The 20,770-nt window shown below is 37.6% G+C and overlaps 1 protein-coding gene across 3 annotated transcripts in view; it reads left to right on the plus strand.

Moving 5' to 3' along the window:
* The window catches only part of LOC126253760 (uncharacterized), a 38,514-nt gene that overhangs the window by 7,701 nt on the left and 10,043 nt on the right, over positions 1–20,770 (plus strand). The window lies entirely within an intron of this gene.

Here is a 20,770-nt window from a genome sequence, read left to right on the forward strand (position 1 = left end):
GCGACAGAGGACATAGGAAAATTATGAAAAAGTTTTGGCAAAGAGGATGGGGTCATTATAGTAGGTGGAGCAGGAAATAGCCTGGCTAAGAACAGCAATTAACAGCATTAGAGGTGGCCTGAATAAAATAGGAGCAGCAACTACCCAGAAAAATGTGAGTTTCATGGATATCTTGCAGCCCCATGACCAGCCCTGGGTTAATATTGCTGTGAGCTGTGTTAACTCTGAGTTGAGCAGATTACTGCTGACTGAAATGAATTCTCATATGACTGCAGTGCGCATTGCTACAATTGGGAGATGGGGTTATTCTAGACATGACCTACACCTGAGTGGGAGAGGGAAAGATAGGTTGACTGAACTTCTTACAGGAAGTGTACGGGGGGCCACCATCACACAATGCAAGATCCCTGTGGTTTCTGATGTCGGAGGGGCACTCTTGTTAGGTTAGAATCAAGTTTCAGGCAGCGTGTTTTGAAAGATGTCACTATAACAGAAGAGCCCTACAAGAATGCACAGAAAAGTGAGGTTAGCTTATTCCACCAAAATATCAGAGGATTGAGTAATAAGGTAGAAGAGCTTGTTGCGCTTGCAAAATTTAGAGGCCTGTGCCTGTCTGAGCGCCACATCACCACAGGGTTATATAAGTTACATATAAAAGATTACAGTCTTGCAGCTTACTCATACAGAACTAATATGGGAAAAGGGGGAGTTGTTGCATGTATTAAGTCAGAACAAAAGTTCAAAAGCACTGAAACAAGTAGATTTTGTAGTAATCAGCACATAGAAGTGTGTGCTTGTGAATTAACGTTGAAAAACAGTTCACTTTTAATTGTAACAGTATATAGATCCCCACTGGGAAATTTTGAACTATTTATGAGGAACCTGGATTCCTTACTGTGCTGCCTGTCAGACATCAGCAAGCAGTTAATAGTCTGTGGTGACTTCAATGTAGATTTTGTAATGGATTCTGACAGGAAAAATGATCTGGAAACCTTATTTGGATCCTACAAGTTGCTCTCAGTATTTAACTTTCCAACACGGGTGGATAAAGATGGTAGGTCCCTAACTGATAATGTCTTCTTTGATGAGGCACAAAGCAAGAAAATAACTTTTTACCCAGTAACAAATGCTCTCTCTGATCATGATGCACAGTTAGTCAGGATAAATGACATAGTGCCTTACAATGTTGATACACCTCAGCGGAAGTCAGTCAGAATCATTAATGACTACAGGGCAAATGTTTTTAAGAGTAGTTTACAAGAAACAACCTGGGATGGAATTTATAAAGAACCAAATGCCAATATAAAATTTAATCTATTCCACAACAAATTTACATCAGTATTTGAAAATAGCTTCCCGCATAAGCTAATCAGAAGGGACATTAAATAGCCATGTAAAAAACCATGCATCACTAAGTGAATTAAAGTATCTTATGAAAGGAAAAGAGAAATGTATCTTTAGGCAAGAACAAGTAGAGATCCTGCAGTAGTTGTGCACTGCAAAAACTACTCAAAATTACTAAGAAAGGTTATTAAAAATCAAGAAATGTGCACATAATGTCAGAAATCAGTTCGTCTGACAACAGAGTTAAGGCAATATGAAGTACAGTGAAGCAGGAGACAGGACAACCAACCACACAAGAGGATAATATTACTATTGAATTGAATGGAAGGGTTATAAATGACAAGTCACAGGCAGCAAATGTATTTAATAACCATTTCTTAAGCGTAGTAGCAAGCATAGGGTCCAACAGTTCAAGAGAAAGATCATAGCAATATGTTGAAGAGGTAACTCTCATAAAATTACATCATATGAATGTACCACCAACTTCTTCTGAAATTAAGAGAGTCATATATTCTCTCAAGAATAAAAGCTCTTGTGGATTTTATAGTGTTTCCAATAAAGTACTAAAGATTTGTTACCATATAATAAGTCCGGTATTGTCCGAAATATGTAATGCATTACTAACTCAAGGCATTTTTCCAGAGAGACTAAAATATGCCGTTGTTAAACTACTCTTTAAGGAAGGTGATAAGAGAGGTGTCGGTGGCTACCGACCTATTTCACTGCTGACATCATTTTCCAAAATTTTGGAGAAGGTGATGTATTCTACAGTAGTATCTTACCGTGGCAACAATAATATCCTCAGCAAATCACATTTTGGATTTCAGAATGGTTGCTCTACTGAAAATGCCATTTACGTGTTCACACACCAGATATTACAAGCATTAAATAACAAAATAGCACCAGTAGGTATTTTCTGTGTTCTATCCAAGGCATTTGGCTGTGTCAATCAAAGTATGCCCCTAGATAAATTGAAGTTTTATGGGATTTTTGGTATAGCCAACCAATGGATATTGTCATATCTAACCAAAAGAAAGCATAAAATAGTACTTAGTAGTGGGACTTAATTCTGCCTGTGGAGAAATCACGTATGGGGTTCCCCAAGACTCATTCTTAGGTCCACTACTGTTTCTCATATATGTAAATGATCTACTGTCTAATGTACAACAAGCAGAATTAATTCTTTTTGCAGATGACACCAGTATTGTAATCACTCCCAGTATACATACAGAAATTGAAGAAATGGTGAACAAAGTTCTCCAAAAGTATCATTGACTGGTTTTCTGTGAATGGTCTCATCCTGAATTTCACAAAGACACATCATGTTCAGTTCTGCGCCTCTAATGGTACTGCACAAGTGATAAGTGTAACAGATGGTGATGAAATAATACATAGGGTGGAAACTTAAAAATTCTTAGATGTCCATATTGAAATTGGAAGAAACACATTTTGGAACTCCTAAAACAACTTAGTTCAGCCACATTTGCAATTACAATCAAAGCAAATTTTGCGGGAGAGAGAAATCAGTAAGTTGACATATTTTGCGTATTCTCATTCAGTAATGTCATATGGACTAATGTTCTGGGATAACTCATCTTTAAGAAAGAAGGTCTTCATTGCCCAAAAATGTGTTGTAAGAATAATATGTAGTGCTCACTCATGATCATCTTTTAGACATCAGTAAGGAGTTGGGCATTCTGACTACTGCTTCACAATATATATATTCCCTTATGAAGTTTTTTTGTAAATAATCCACTACAGTTGAAAAGGAACAGTGAAGTACATAATTACAACACTAGAAGAAAAACTGACATTCATTACACAACATTAAGGTTGCACAATGCTGCAACAAAAATTTTTGACCGTTTGACGGTGAAACTTGTTTTATTCAACACCCCTCTGTTTATATTCAGCACCTCTCTGTTTATAGCCCTACACTTTGTTTTACACCTGTTATGCAGTAATCTCTGTTACCTTAGAAGTTTCTTTGCAGTGACTGTGTAGCATGGAGGTTTCCTCCCTTTAAACTGTTCTACTGGGTACATATCTATCCAGTGCACAGTCAACTATTATTTTAAACATGAGCTGGAGTTCCTCTACGTGCTCTTGCCGTATGCTGAAAGTTTCAGTTCCTCATTGAGATATGACACTATTGTTTTTTATATAGTTTACTGAGCATATATATCTTTTTGCCTCTTTTAGTTGTCCTTTGCACATTGGTAATCATTGTTGTCACAATTGCATCATGGTCACTGAGACCATTTTCCATGTGGACATTCTCAAAGAGGTCAGGTCTGTTTGTTGCCATTAGATACAATATATCTCCATTGTGAGTGGGATTCCTAACTATCTGTTCTAAATAATTTCCAGAGAAGGCATTTACTTAAGTTTTACAGGACATTTTATTATGCCCACCACCTACAGCACTGTAATTTCCCCACTTAATTGTGGGATGATTAGAGTCTCCACCAGTGATTACAGTGTGATTGGGGAACTTAGGTACTTGAACTGAGGTTTTCTCTAAAGCTTTTGGTTACTTTAGAAGATGAGTCTGGCGAGCAATAGAAGGATCCAGTCATCATTTTATGCCCACTCCTGACACTGCATCTTGCCCAAACAATTTTACATTCGTCTTCTATTTCTATCTCAGTGGATTTGAGTTTCTTGTCTACTGCAGCAAGTACATTACATCCATTTCTCATTTGCCTATCCTTTCAATATACATTTAAATTGTTCACAAAAATAGCACTGCTATCAATTTCAGGTTTCAGACAGCTTTCTGTACCTAGTTTTATGTGCGCTTCACTGCTTTTCGTGAGTACTTCAAACTCTGATGCTTTGTTGTGAATGTTTCCACAGTTAGCTATTAGGATTTTAACATAACTCCCACACACCTTGTGTGCACCCCACACAAGGTCAGCTACCTTGGTAGCAGCTTCTGTTGTGTAGTGCTTACCTGGCCAATTTAATGGAACCCTACAGTTCTCAAGCCTGTGGCACAAGTCCAGGAAGTCACAGCCTAGCTTTTTAAAGAACCTTCAAAGTCTCTGCTTCATTCCTTCCATTCAACTCAGAACCAGGGGACCATGATCAGTTCTGGGCACAATACTGCAAATTGTGACCTTGGCTGAAACTCCATGTGCAACGCTTGTCTTCTCAACCTTCCCTACCAGTTGCTGGAGTGATCCAGGTATTCAGAGGCCACATGACAGGCATAATCTATTCCAGTGGGCCACAGTCTGCAGTTGGTCACACCCTGTTCTCTCAGTGGCTGCTTGAATAGTCTCTTCAACATGTCGAATGAGGCCCCCAGAGGCTTACACACGGAGTATGTACGTGGTGTCCTCTCCTGTCCCTTGCTGCCATTTTCCTATGGGGTACCATCGTTTACTATATGTTTGAACTGCTGATGATTAATAGACCCCAACCCTGTTGTGTTTGCCTCCTCTTGACACCAGACAGGACAAGTTTCCCCAAAACAGGTGAAGTGAGTCCCACTGGCTCAGTTTCAGTGAAAGACAGCATCTCAAACTTGTTGGTCAGTGGGTTCAGTATAACACCTCAAGTCCTCTCCTGGTCCCTGTCTGCCCTATACAAGAAGGCTAGATCTACCACTGACACATCACTCGCAGTCAAGTGGATGAATAAAGACAGATCCTATACTTTCTGCAGAGGAGATAGGATCCACAGGAGAGGATAGTACTTGAGGTACCTCTGGTACAGGTATACAATTCTTGGAAGCTCTTCCTACACACCAAGTTGCAGCAGTTGCCAATCATTTGACAGTGGTCAGGACGATTTCCAGTTGCTTACAAGCATCAGCCAACTCATCCCATGTTTGTAAACAAGGCAGTGAACAAATAACTTTAAATTAAGCCTGCTGATTATCTTTTAATCTGTTGAGCTAAAAAGTTGCAAATTCTGTATAAGAATTGAAGCAAATACACAAAACGGGATTTCTATTTAGGCTACACAAAAACCTGTGATAAAAATTACTAGTTTCCTAAAACATTTTGATGTTAATTATGGTTGTTAACAAACTCGAGAACAGAGTTAGTTTATATAGGGCTGCTACTCTTTAAGGGAAAATGAGATGTAACACAATATGTTTGTTAGAAAATCTGCTACAGTAACTAAACCAAAATCGCCAATTTGCTACATATTGCTCATAGATTGTGCAAAGGATAATGGTAGCGTCTGAAAATTTTCAAAAATGCCCGTTTATTTGTGTTGATATGCAATGAAGTTCAGGTGTGATGTATTCTTAGGCAGAACTGTGAACCACAAACGCTGATTTGCTACGAAATAAATAATGTATCCTTAACACTCGTACCAATAACTTATGAAAATATAGTTTTGTAAGCATCCAAAAATTCTCATAATAATCTATTTCTCACGTGATTATACAATGAAATTAGAGAACGATTGTTTTGACTGAGGATGGGCCTACTATTCTCAAAAATTTGAAAAGAGCACAATTAGGTGTAAGTGTACTATAACAGTACAAGTTTATCGCAGCACTCGCAAATGTTCGAAATCTCACAGTATACCACAATACAAATGGGTACTGATACAAGCAATAAAAGATGATGCATGAAGTGAAGTGATGTGAACAATCTTGTACACACGGTTTCACACAATGGAAAATTCTTAAGTTGGCTTTTATGTATAAATAAATGTGCATATTGCACAGATTTTTCATTTAGTTGATTCTATGCACCCTTCTGCACTGGTGTATTGAAGAAGAACACCGCATCGTGAATTTATCTCAGTCAAAATTGCTGAAATATGCAGCAGCAGCAACAAAGCCCATTTTATGCGTGTTGCAGCTAACAATACAGTCCGACACTTATATGGTATAACGAGTGAAATTTGAGGCCAGATTGAGTGTTTTTTGGGAGATGACATAGCATGTTATCTTGGGTGGGGAGCCATTGACAGATGTAGACATAACTTCGCGTGCGCCCAGGGAAGTGTGTATTAATGATCTTGCAGACAGTATTCATGTAACCTCAAGCTTTTCGCAGATGATGTGGTTATCAATAATGAAAAAAGCTGCACAAATATTCAATCAGATCGTGATAAGATTTCAAAGTCCAACATACCATCAAGATCACTAGAGATTAGGTGTGGCTTGGGTAAAGGAATTTGGCAATATCATTTTTGTATAACTATTGTTGAATTTGTCTTAAGAGATTTATAGAAACTGCAGAAAACCTAAATGTGGACATTTGAACATTTTCAGCTTCATCATTCAATACTGGTGTTAGCTCCAGATAGGCAAGCAATACTAGACAAAGACCCATTAGAGCCTCTCACTAGTTACTTCATAAAATCACTCAGAGGAATTGCAGTTACCATTTATTTTTACACTATACAACAATGTCTGTTCATTTTACAGCATTCATAACAGTAAATGATATTACTGGCTCTGGTACTTTGTTGCTGATTTCTTACAAAAACAAATACATTTGATTGTATTTAAATGAAAATAGACATGAGAAAGTTGTAGAATTACAAGGAAACAAATGACTAGTCAGTGTGTAACTTTGGGATGTGAAATTCCTAATACAGGCAAAAGAAGACACATTTAAAAGTAGAATGAAACTATATCTGGGTTTTGGAACGGCACTTGTCTTTCTCAGGAAAGAAAGATGGATAATTTGGGAAGGTTGTAAAGGAAGGGTCAGGTCACTCATACGTGAGGTTTGGAGGAGTGAAACTTTGTGAAAACAAAGAAACACAAAGAGGAAACATGAGAGAGAGAGAGAGAGAAAGAGAGGAGGAGGAGGAGGAGGAGGGTGGGAAGCTAAAGCGAGTACATTTCTTCGGCCCAGAGATGATAGAAGAGGGTGGGTAAATAAAGAGGAAGAGAAATGAGAAGTGGAATAAAAAGTGCAATTAAGAAGAGCAGGAAAGTGAAACACAGAGAAATAGGGAGCAATAAAGATAAAAAGTAATAGAGCAAATAATTAAGTAAACAGTGAAATTCTCCAAATAAATAAATAAAGCGGGACTTTAAATCAAGAAAGGTGGTAGGTTGTGAGAAAATGTTGAAGAGCCCATTTCTGATGTTCAAGGAAATTAGTATTGGATGGAAGGATCCAAAAGCTCTAGGTTGTGTAGCAAGCACTTAGGTCCTTTGAGTCATGTTGAGAGCATGTTTAGTTACTGCTTCTGGATAGCCCCAAGGCTGGCAGTTCTTGTATTTCTTTTCACAAGGTCAACCATTTTAATAGTGTTCATTCCTGTATAAAAAGCTTTGCAGTTGGTAAGTAACATGTTGTAGCGTCCCAAGCATGGGTTTTGCAAGGGATTGAGCAACACAGTTGGTGAAAGGGATTTAGCCAGTTGATCTTAGTGAGAGGGAGACTTTGATCTGGCTAAGATGTTGAAATCCCTGGTGTGAAGGTACAAAGCTAGGAAGTGGGTTGAATTAAACTCTTGTGAATGTTACACAAGTTCTAGTTTATTCAGAAAGAAATACAGTTCACCCTAACTGCATAGTGATTGTACCTGCAGAGTGATTGTACCTGCAGAGTGACTGTTCTGACTGTTTGATAGAAGCTCTTCAGTACTTTCTGTCCAAGCTAGCACCCTACGTCAGAGTCACACAGCTATAACCTAAACACTCATCAGCGACTATCTCTGGCTGCCTGCCTACAGCCTGCTCCTCAGCCCAAGTCGGCTGCTGCTATCCACTGACTACTGTCGATACCAGGAGCCTAACCTCGAGAGAGAGAGAGAGAGAGAGCGCAGAGCAGAGCAGCATGCTCCCGAGTTTTTTTTAGCTTTCCCCCTTCGACCTTACCAGCAGTTGGCATGACATAGCGTCAAATGCAACTTGTCCTCATTTAGTATTGTTTAAGTATTAATTTCATTATTTTTCTTCAGAAGCTGGGTGGAGAGATAGAGGTGCCTCTCCCTATATGGTCACACACTGTGTCCTGAGCCCTTCATTGGTTCATGACGTAGTGCTGTCCCCACCAAGGGCCCTCTTTCTTTCTCTCTCGCGGTTACAACGTGTTACTTTCACGTGTTGCTCTATCTTTGTCACCGGACTTGCATTCGGAGCAACGACTGTTCGAACTCGCACCCAGCCATCCTGGTATAGGTTTCCATGATTTCCTAAATCACTTACAGTAAATTCCAGGATGCTTCCTTTGAAAGAGCGTGGCCACTTTCGTTCTCCGTCCTTCTCCAATTGGAGCTTGTGCTTTGTCTCTAATAGCCTCATTGTCGATGGTACATTAAACACTAATCTCCTCCTCCTCCGCTACCTTTGGTGATATATTTTCCAGTGGTAGGGCTGGAGTTACTGGCACAATATTGGTGCAGGCAGCAGATTTTACAGTGGGAACAACTGTCAGGGTAGGAACCTTGATGTAGTGATAAAGGCCTGGGATGTCATATGGTTTGACAAGTATGTTACAGAATGTAAGAGAGTGAGAGAAAGTGACAGTGAGTGATGTAGGAAGGATATCAGAGAGATGTAATCTCATTTCAGGGTTTGACTAGAGTCACTGACAGCTTTGACAGAGTGTTGTATTGAGGCATTTGAGGCTTGCCTGGTACTGGCTGACAAGGGCGTACTTCTGACTGTTTTGGAGGTCAGAGTTGTATTTGTAAGAGGATGAGAGGAGGAGATTGCCCAAGATTAGTGTTCATGGACAAGATATCTGCAGTACCAGTAGTTGCAGGAGAAGAAATGCCATGATAAGTCGTTGGTGTAGGTATTTAGGGATATAGCATAGCAGCTGATATGTCTGCCATGGATTCGTAGGCTGTTATGAAAGGGAGCATTTGAAGTGGTAGCTGTAAAATTCGAAGTTTTGTTTCTCTTTGTTTGGTTTTATGTGGCATTGGGTGTTGAGGTTTTATGTGGCATCGGGAGTTGAGGAGAGGTTCAGTGAGATGGAGTTCAACATCGAAAAATGTAACTTTGTGCCTGGAAAAGGAGCAGATGAATTAGAATTGGTAGTAAAGCTGTTTCAAGAAATGGGGGAGTTCTTCCGCACCATGAGTCCATAGCACAAAGATGTCACTGATAAATCTACGGCAAGCCAGATGGCCCAGCTTCACGTTTTGAGAAATTCCTTAATACTGCCCATGAATATGCTGGCTCAGGGTGGAGCCATCCTGGCCCTTATTACGGGTCCCCTGATTTGTTTGTAAGTCTAGCCCTCAAATGTGGACTAGTTTAGGGTAAGGATTACATTGTCTAGTATGAGGATAAATGAGATATACCAGAAAATGTTAGATAGGTGATGGGGAAAAAGAGTGTTATAGAGCTTTCCTTTCCACTTCTCTTCTTCTTAATCCTCCTTACTTCTCTCTGGATCGTATCATCTCTGGGCTGAAGCTTGCACAGTACCTATCAATGTATTATATTTAATCTCCTACGCTCTTTGATGTGGCTTTTTCCCTCATTCTCAAAATAGGTGGATCCCTCTCATCCTGGGATCTGAGTGACCTGCCCTTACCTTTCCTACTCATCCCTCTTTTTGAAAGCTAGGTACATACTTTTTCAGCTTTTAAATGAAACTGAAATGAAATGAAATGTCATGTGGCGAGGGCCCCCCATAGGGTGGACCAGTCGTCTGGTGAAAGTCTTTTTAGTTGAAGCCACTTGGGCAACTTGCGTATCAATGAGAATCATATGATGATGAAGACAACACAACACCCAGTCCCCAAGCAGAGAAAGTCTCCGACCCAGCCAGGAGTCAAACCCAGTCCGCTCTCATGGCATTCTGCCAATCTGTTCACTCAGCTATCAAGGAGGATGACTTTTAAATGTGTTCTACCAGTCATTTTACATCCTGAACGTAATTCCTAGTGAGTCATTTTGTGTCCTTGTAATTAAAAAAAAATTACAGTGTGCTTTAATGTGCTTGTTTTTGCATTTGCATGTGTTTGAAGAAAATCTCCCATTGTCATTAAGATTACTGAGCTGCTTTGGACAATACTGAATCTACAGCAGTTCTCACAAAAACTCATTATAAACCACAGCATCATCCATGAAGAATTTCAGAAATGAGCAGATGTTGTTCATTAAGCCATTTATGTATCTTTTCAATAGCAGCAGTGTTATCACACTTCCTCCAGACAAACCCAGGGAACTGTTTGTTTCCATCCAACCATGAATCTGTTGACTTGTTCCTTTATTGTGTTCAGTAGACCTCATAATAAAAGGAAACCTTTCGAGATATAGACTGAAAGTATTCATTGACAAAGTAAAGCAGTTGTTAAAAACTGTATTACCAGTTAATGATTGTTAGTGTTGTAAATTAATTTATGCATCTCAAGCTAAAATTATTGTAATAGAATTAATAGGAAGATTATTATGTTGAAAATAATCTGAAGCAACTTTAGTTAAGTTGTAATACATTTATTTATTTCCTCAGATTAAATAATAAACATACACATGAATGAATGTAAAAATGCCAAGATAATTGAAGAGCATGCTACAAGACGTGTTAATATGGAGTTTATATAATATTTTTGCTGCTGGCTGAAAATGAATAAATGTTTAGCTGACCTGCCTCAGAAGATATTGCAGAAGACAATCGGGAATGGAAATATGTGAAATAAGTTGGGACCCAGGTCTTGGTGTCAACATAAAGGGAGATATTTCTAAGTACAAAACATAATGAACTGAAGTACCTACTTTATTAGTTTATCTGGCCACTTAGATTTATCTATACAACTGGACCGTAAAAAAACTCATAGTGCATGATCAGAAGATCACGTTTGCATATTAAAATAGCATAACATAAGATTTTGTGAGATTAAGACTTCAGCTTTTTGTCATGAACCAGCTAAAAGTCTGTTTGCAGTTATCATCTGGGCATAGTCTGTTATGTTTGAGCATGGATCCTTGATTAGTATATTTATGTTATCAGCGAACAGCATAGGTTCTGAATAATTTTTAAGTCACTGGAAGGTAGCACATGCAGTTTAGGAATAGGAGTGGATCCAGTAGTAGACTTTGTACAAAACCACACTTTTTTGTTTCCCGTCAATGAGAGTTTAATTTAATTCATGTGGTGCAGTCAGTCAGGGCGATTCTTTTCTTTTCATGATGATTGTAAGAAGGCTTCACCCAGGCCATAGAGGTGCAGTTCATGCCATAACATTTTGTTCTGTGTGTATAATTTTTATGGTTCACACAATCATAGGCATGTTTAGGTAACAGAGTACACCAACAGGATAGTTTTTCTTGTTTAGTGCAGTCAGATCTTCGCAGTTTTTTGTGAAATCTTATACAACTTCTTTTGTAGAGGATGCTTTACAAAAGCCAAATTGGAACTCAATTAACAAGATGTGCTGTGCAGAATGAATGTGCAGAATTTTAGATCATTTTCCAAAATTGGGAAAAGTGAAATAGTCCTGTATTTGGATATGATTTTCTAACATCCACTTTTTTTATACTTGGCTGACATCATTGTATATTCAAGCCTGTTAGGAAATAGGCCTTCAGTCATAGCTAGATCAGTGGTAATTGTATCAAGTGAACAGATATTTTATCACTGTCAGAGACATCATTATAATCATTTGAATTGCCTTTTTATAATTATTTATTTATCTACTGCTGCTGATTTTTATTCAAAGGCAACAAATTGCCCAACTCTATGATCTGAATGTAGATAAGTGGAGTTGGGTGGTGAATTAAATAAAGCAAAGCAACAAGCTGTCTCTAGAGAAAGATATTACACAATTGACTACAAGGCAATCACAAATGAAATTACAGAATGTGAAATTACAGAATGGAGGAGTGAGTACAAATTACTACTTCGTCTAGTATTCATAGATTCTGAGAAAGCTTTTTTGCCTTAGGTTCAGTGAAATCTGTACTAAAAGCACTAGAGAAACAAGCTGTTACTTTTGAATACATTATGGGCACAGCAGTGATCAATGTCTTATAAATAATTACTATTAAAAACAGTCTTGATCACGATTTATTTAACAAGGTGACCGGTTTCAACCACTACTGTGGTCATCTTCAGACCATTGAGTAGGAACCTCTTTCTGTTGAAGAATCACTCTTCAACAGAAAGAGGTTCCTACTCAATGGTCTGAAGATGACCACAGTAGTGGTTGAAACCAGTCACCTTGTTAAATAAATCGTGATCAAGACTGTTTTTAATAGTAATTATAAACAAGCTGTTGTTTCGTCCTACACGATTATACCAAAGAATAAAGGGTATAACAAGCATTAGTGCATATATTTTTATATTTTGTACCTAAATATTTACACACATCAGTGTGTTGGTTGGTTTTTCTATGCGTCGAACAGTCTTCCCACAAACTTTACAATCTGATGTTGTCTGCACAGCTGTAACTGCATCATTAAGTGGACTACATCTGTCAGAATAATTGTGTTGCGTCCACACTTCCACAGTTGACCCGCTGCCCAGGGAAAATGTTGACAATGTTGTTCAGTACACTGTCCTCAGTCATCAATAGAAATATCTGCACTTTTATCTGTTACACCCTGTCTACTGGTCAGTCCTACAGCGTCAATTAAATTTCATAACAATAGTGAGAAATTTAGAATTGAAGGAGGAGTCAGGTAAATAGATTGCATAGCACCTTAACTAGTCTGCAAATCTTTGAACTGGAAAAACAAAGAAGTAATATGCTTCAATGACAAATATCTATGCATCTAAAGCCACACGCTTAAACAACAAAGAATATAAAAGGCCAAGTTTGAAATTAGGTCTGAAAACCAGTTACAATTATACCTAATACACAAATAATATACTTAACAGTAGATTGACACATTAATAATGAAGTCGTAGAACCAGTTGGTGGATTTTTGTATTTGATGTAATTGAAGATGACTGGATGGATAGAAAAAAGAAATAAAGAAGTGTAAAAATGAGTAGGAGTGCTTTTGGTAAAGAATATGATTTCAGTAACCAAGTTTCTGATGAATTTTAAAACACAAGTTTGCAGTAAATTTTTAGTATCAGTTTTGACTTGGCTGCATAGCATGTGACAACCATTAAAAATACTGGCGATTGTTCAGTGCACAAGTGGATATATATATTTGTTGGAAATTATCAGAACGAACATGAAAAAATGGAAATGGGAAGACAGGAGTGGGAGACATTGTTATGCCTATAATGAAAATTAAATGAAAAAGGGCAGAACAATTTAGCAGGCAAAAGGATGGTAGATTCTTTTGTGGCTACCGAGAGGCATGAAAAGACTGAGTGAGTAATTGATTGAGGGTTTCTGGATGATAGAAAATGCATAGCAATGACGGGGATATGTACAGATGAAGTCTATAATGATCAGAAAAGGCTCAGAGGATGCTGTTTCCAGAGGAGGCTGTTATCAAACAGTGGATGTCAAATTGCTGATTATGAATTAATTCAAAAGTCTCTGGTATTTTTTAAACTACAATAATTTCCCGTGGTATTGTGAACACTATCTTCTTTTCTTGTGTCATTGTCCCACATCTCTGCAGGGTCAAAATTGTTATTAACAGATTTCGTATGGTTAATTTAAGGGATGGCCAGATGCCCTTCCTGTCACCACCCACTTAACTCCTGGATTGAAATGTGTGTACACCAGCTGTCTGTGAGTAATGTTATTCATGTGAGAGCATCCCAAAGTTTTCTAAATGTTTGCAAATCATGTAACTGAGACATGACTTGGGTACCAGCCCATTATTCAACTAGTTAGATGTGGGGAAACTGCTCGAAAACCACACTGACCATCATCATTAATCTGGCAGACAGTTTCCATCTGGGGACAGTACACCTCTCCATCTCTCTTATCCATCCTGTATCTCTGCTTTTGATTAAATTACTTTAATTTGTCATAGGATAAAACAGGAATTAAAGTGCAGAATATTTATGTCTAAGAAAGAATTAATTTTAAATCACTGCCTGCTTCGTAAAAGATCTTTGCCATGTTTTTCATGCAAGTTTTCTCTAAACTCCTTGACCAAGCCATCATTTGTTTTGTTATACACTGTTTTTCTCTTACGTTCTGAACCTAATCTTTATGCTGTGTAATGTAGCTTTTTGTGCTGATTAGCTGTGTGCACATGAATATAGTTTTAGTGCATCTGACACACACACACACACACACACTCTCTCTCTCTCTCTCTCTCTCTCTCTCTCTCTCTCTCTCTCTCTCTCTCTGCCCTCCCCCTCCCTCCCCCCTCCCTCTCCCTCACCCCTCCTTTCACTTCTAGCATGCACACTGTCTTTTATTTCATTATGTACTCTTTTTTTCCTATCTCCATAGTTGTGTTCTGTGTATTGTGCCCTTTTATTCAAGAACTCTTGCATCATAAGCTGTTATAGATTGGTAGCAGCCAATGTGTTTGTCACTGGGTAAGGTTTTATTTTCTTTGCATCAAGCAAGTGCCTGAACTGAGTTCAGTTACATCAAGGGTTTTCACTTGTAAAGTGAAGAATGAAAATATGGATTGAACGAAGTTTTTCAGTATCCAGAAATTTGATGAAGGTAATTTTAATTATGAAATATCAAATGGAAATTACCCTGTTGTTGAGAAATTGCTGGACATTGGTAAGGCCAGTTGGAGGCAAAATTATCTTTGGAATCGACATAAGATATTTCACGAGCATTGATCTGCAATAAAGTAAATTACATTAAAAAACAGTTCTGCAATTGTAAAATGAGGTGTGATACTAGTGTGCAACATATTAGGAGAATAGAAACATTAGCACAGTCTCTTGAAGATGTATGTGAATCAGTGAGCAATACAGACAAGATTGCCAAAGTTTGATATTGATTTTCATTGAAACATGATTTGATTGGTATTGCTTGGGACTCAAGTGACAAAAGCAGGCAAACTTTCAATAATTTAACAACAAGGTTGCTGGAAGAAGATCAAAGTTTGTCGCAGATTGAAGAAATGGCAACTTGTTAGCTGCTATTAGTGTTAGTCATACAGAGGGTAAAGTCACTGTTCACAAATCAGTTTTAAGCAAAAGTTCTGTGAACAAGAAGAATGCTGAGTGCTATTATTGTCAGAGGAAAGATCATTGTAAGGCTGAGTGCAACACAAGAAAATTGTCAAGAGAAAGTTATGAACTTTAACATCATATACTAAGTGCAGAAATTAGAAACATATAGGTGACTAGTTGAGTGGTACATTCTATGTACCTAGGTTAAAGAAACACCTTTTTTCAGTGGAAACACAAGCCAGTGAAGATTTAAAAGATTGAGTTACTTAAAGCCTTGTGGCAATTGTTATAAAAGCAGAAAATAAATGTTACAGAATGTTACATCTTCTCTGGTAGGCCGACAGTTTGCATAAAGTCATCATATGACATCTTTATACTTTTGACACTGTTAGCTGCAAATTGTGTATACCTTGTTGATTATATAAGTTTGCAATAACCTTGTTTCATCAAATGAGCGATTATCAAGTGTTCCAATATTACATTTATATCATTTTATTCTATGTATGTGCAATTGTAATGTGAGATTTTGTCTTGCATTACACTTACATCTAGATGGAGTGATGTCCATAAATCATTTTGGAACTAAAGTTCTTTTATATACTATGTTGTTAACATAGGTCACATACTTACTTTCTATTGGAGAATAATAGTGAAGTTTTGTGTTAATTTTTGACCGTTGTGAAATGCAAGATCACTCCAATGACATGTTATGTTTACAAGTAAATGTATCTTAGGTAGTCAGAGATGTTTTTTGTCAGAGATATTGTGCGTTATGCAGATGGTCGATCTTAATGTTGCGTATCGTTTTTTGTTTATCGTACTGTTTTTATCTCTTTCCTTTTTCTATTACTTCATCTAAGTTTTTTAGATAATTTCAATGCACATACAAATAGATATCCAAATGGCATTCTGAATGAACAGATGGACCTCAAACGTAAAAATTCTGCGAAAATCTTCATTGATGTGATAGAAAAAGCAAAGGGATAAGCACAAGACGATAAATGAAAAACAATAGACAACATTAAGATCGTACTTCTACATAATGCACAGTATCTCTTACAAAAACATCTCGGACTACCTAAGACATAATTTACTTGTAAACATAAACCATCACTGAAATGAACTATCATTTTACAACTGTAAAACAATAACATGAAATTTCACTACTTTTCTTCTATAGAAAGTAAATACGTGACCTATGTTCACAGTATAATGAAAGATAAAGGCTCACAGTACTGTTACATTGACATCAAAATAATCAATCTTTTTACAACTGTCAAAAAATAATATGAAATTTCAGTATTATTCTTCTGCAGAAAGTAAATACATGATCTGTATTAATCATATAGTACATAAAAGAACTTATGTTCCAAAATTATTTATGGATGTCACTACATCTAGACTTAAGAATAATGTAAGATAAAATCTCATAGTACTATTACATAGACATAGAATAAAACTTGATAATGGCACATATTACAAAACAAACTTATCATAAACTTACAATAATAAATAAACAATTTGTAGCTAATTTGGTCAAAAGTATAAAAATGTTACTTGTAAGGAAAATATTGAACAAGTAAATTGGGCATCATCTGATGTAGCTCTATTATAGTTCAAGACAATATAATGTGTAAACTTTGATAATCTGAAGAAAATGGTTGACTGAACTTTTATTCCAGATTAAGATCAAATGCTTTAAGTAAATTCTGTTGTGAATCATGTTAATGTGGTAAACTGTATAAGAAGGGATTTAGATCAAATTAGCAGACTCATGCCTGTGCTTCAGGAGCATTTGTTCGTGCTGTAGTATGTGGGAAAATGCTACATGCATCATTTTGTGGAGCCAACTACTTTGTTGTTTCCAAATATGATTGTACTTCATACATGTTTTTTGGAACTAAAGTGTTGTTTCTTCTGTGTTCTTAAAGTTTCAACTGTTGGTGGAAAAGCAGACAGGGAATAGACTTAAAAGTTGTTAGGACTGACAGTGGGACAAAGTTTGCTAATGATCAACTTCCTTACCATTTCAGTTGGAGATTGATTATCCATGAAACCAAGTCACCATATACATGAGAGCAGAATGGTACAGCTAAATTTGAAATCAGATCAGTAGTGTCTTTGATAAATTCATTTTAACCAGGAGATCTTTGAGATTATCTGGCTGCCTCTCCTTCTTGTCTTTAGATATTTGCCTTTAAGTGACTGTTCTTTAGCACCACTCAGAGAACATATGAGGCTTAAGGTACGTCGTGGATACGAACAGTTATTGTCCTCAGGCAAGACACCAGACCAGCCTAAGTATTATCGCCCAGTCGCACTATTAAACATTATTTATAAGTTCCTTGAAAGAATTCTATACAATCGGATTAGTCCAGTAATCTTTCAGAACCTTCCTATTGTGCAAGCTGGATTCCAGCCAGGATGGAGCTGCACTGATAAAGTCTTACTGTAACAACATTTATTGAAGCAGGGTACCAAATGAAGCAGAAAACACCAGTTGCATTTGTTGATCTAAGCACATCATAAGACACAGTTTGGAGGCATGGACTGTTTTATAAATTATTGCAAGTTGTCCCATGCAAACGGATGACAAAATTAATTGACAACTGGAAGGACATTTACTGTAACCACAGAAAAAGACACTAGATGCCCAAAAGCATTGAATACTGGCTTACCACAGAGATCCATCCTTGCTCCTCTCTTGTTTAATTTATGTATACCTGATATCCCTCCAACACAGTCCAGAAAGTTTGGCTATGCAGACGACTGGGCAATAGCTACTCAACAGTAAACTTTTGAAAGAACTGAAGAAATCCTTACTTTTGTTCTAGACACTTTAACCCACTATATCTGTAAATAGAGGTTACAACAAAACTCAAATAAAACAGAAATTTCATATTTTCATCTGTCCAGTAGAATGGTGCACAGAGCCCATGATGTCTGTTTTGAAGGAGACAAACTTCATCATAATATGCATCCAAATTACCTTGGGATCACATTAGATAGGACACTTTCATTTAAGTAGCACATGACATAAACATGTGCTGAGCTGAAAACCAGAAGGAACATTCTCCATAAACTCTGCAGCTTTAATTGGGGATCATTTATAGATACTCTCTAGATATCAGCACTCGGTTTGGTTACTGCGCAGCAGAGTACCGTGCACCTATCTGGCTAAACAGTCCACATGTAAAAATATAGATGTACAACTTAATGAGGCCATGCATGTTGTTAGTTGGTCAATACAATTTACTTCAACATACTGACTACCTATCTTGAGCCACATTCCACCTCCTGATATCAGACGTAAGAGCCCGCTACTCCATGAATATCAGAAAATTGCTAATAACACTGACCTTCTAGTAATGGATGATGTATTCCCTGCAGAGCAAAAAAGACTAAGAACAAGACATCCCATTCTCATCACAGCCAGGACTCTCACGGAAACTGAATTCAGTACCATTGATGAATGGAAATGCTGCTGGCAATAAAACTGTTCCACACAATGCCTGAAGCTGTCTTGCATCCAGAAGAAACCCTCTGGATTCTAACAGCCTCAGGCAATTTGGACTACCTTGAACCATCTCCGAATGAGCCTTGGACGATGTGCGGACACACTACAAATGGGTAAAATCTTCATCGCCATCATGTGACTGTGGTGTGAACGACAGACAGTTGCTTATGTTGTATCGACATCTCCTGCGCATGCCTACAAGGGTCCTTTCGAAGATTTTCTCACAGCAACAAGTGATGATGTTATAAAATACATAAAAGACCTTGATATCCATACATAGCTGCTGTCATTTGTGTTATTTTATGCTGGAGAGCTGAGCTTAAACGTTAACATGTAGTAGTTTTTTAATTTTTGTATAAGTAATGCCATACATATGCTTCTCAATTCAGGGCTGTCTACACATCAGTCTACACATTAAATGCTGTCTGTGTAAGCCTGTTTGTGATAAGGCAACTTATGAGAAATGGTTTGGTAAGGAAACATCATTCAAGCATATGAGGAAGTTTGAGCTGAATGCTTCATGCATATTATCAAACAGTTTCGATCCAGATTACAAAGCAAATCAAAGAAGATGGTAATGGTTGGGTACCATAACAACTATAGATCATATGAGTGTGTAACAAAGAAAATTAACTGTTTCTTGAGGTGTGACCTTCAGTGAAAATGCCGCAAGGTATCCTACTGAACTTCGGATCAACAGCATTATTTACATATACAACTTCGCAGTTGATACAGGAAGAGATGAAGTTAAACAACCCATTGAAAATGGAGGTTGATAAAATTACACAAGGCCAAGAACCTGCTGCTACTGAGAACATTGCTAAACTAGGAATGAATCTTTGAGACTGATGAGCTTGACTCACAAGTTTGTTTCCAAAATTATGTGACTTTCACAGTATTCATATATTAGCCACAAACTTTCAAGGTGGTGGTGGCATCCAGAGACCCTGAAAACTGATACAAAACAATGTAAATGAAATGAAATGATCATTTGGTATTGCTGGCCGGGAGCTGCGTGTGGGGGATTTGGGCCGCTGATCTGCAAGCCTTTTCAGCTGACATCACATTGGGCGACCAGCATGTTGATGATGATGAAATGATGAGGACAACAGAACACCCGGTCCCTGAGCAGGGAAAAATCTCCAACCCACTGGGAATTGAACCCAGGCCTGCTGCATGGCAGTCAGAGATACTGATCTCTCAGCTGAGGAAGCGGACTAATGAGAGATGAAATGTCCTCAGTGACTCTAAAATAATACCTGGAATTTGTTGGACCTACATCCAGATCAACAGGATATTGATTGTAAGTGGATTTGCAGAGTTAAATGGAAACTGGATGATTGCATAATGAGGCACAAAGCTAGATTATGTGCGAAAAGATATTCTCAGAAACCTGGTTTTGGCCTGGGCCAGACAGTATGATATGAACATGAAGCAATTGATGTGAAAAGTGCCTTTCTCAATGGTAATTTGCAAGAGGATATTTTCATCAAACATCCTGCAGGTTTCAACATTGATAATGCAAATTTAGATGAAATGGAATAGTTTCCTCAGTGTTGGAATTTAAAAAATTGTTCGGCTTATTTAAAGCTTTACTCGGATAGTTTTGTGTTCTGTGGTCAAGTTGAGGGTCAATGAGTGTTTCTATCTATTTTTGCTGATGAACTAATCGTGAGTAAATTAACTGCAGCTATAAATAAAATACATTAAGAATTCAAGATTCATTTTGAAGTTGTGACTGATGATTCCAGGTACTTTGTAGGATTGCAAATCAGATGAGACTGTGAAAGTATAATGCCGTTCTTCTATCAAGAGGGCTTCAATCAGTTGCCTCTTAGAAATATTCAACATGAACAATTGCAAGCCCCACACAACACTTACTGATTGCAGTTTACAGTGCCCAGCTAAAGAAGAGATCCATGGAAAATGTTCCTTTTCATGAGGCTGTAGATGGGTTGAT

This window comes from Schistocerca nitens, chromosome 1 (assembly GCF_023898315.1).
Source record: "Schistocerca nitens isolate TAMUIC-IGC-003100 chromosome 1, iqSchNite1.1, whole genome shotgun sequence".
Classification (NCBI taxonomy): domain Eukaryota; kingdom Metazoa; phylum Arthropoda; class Insecta; order Orthoptera; family Acrididae; genus Schistocerca; species Schistocerca nitens.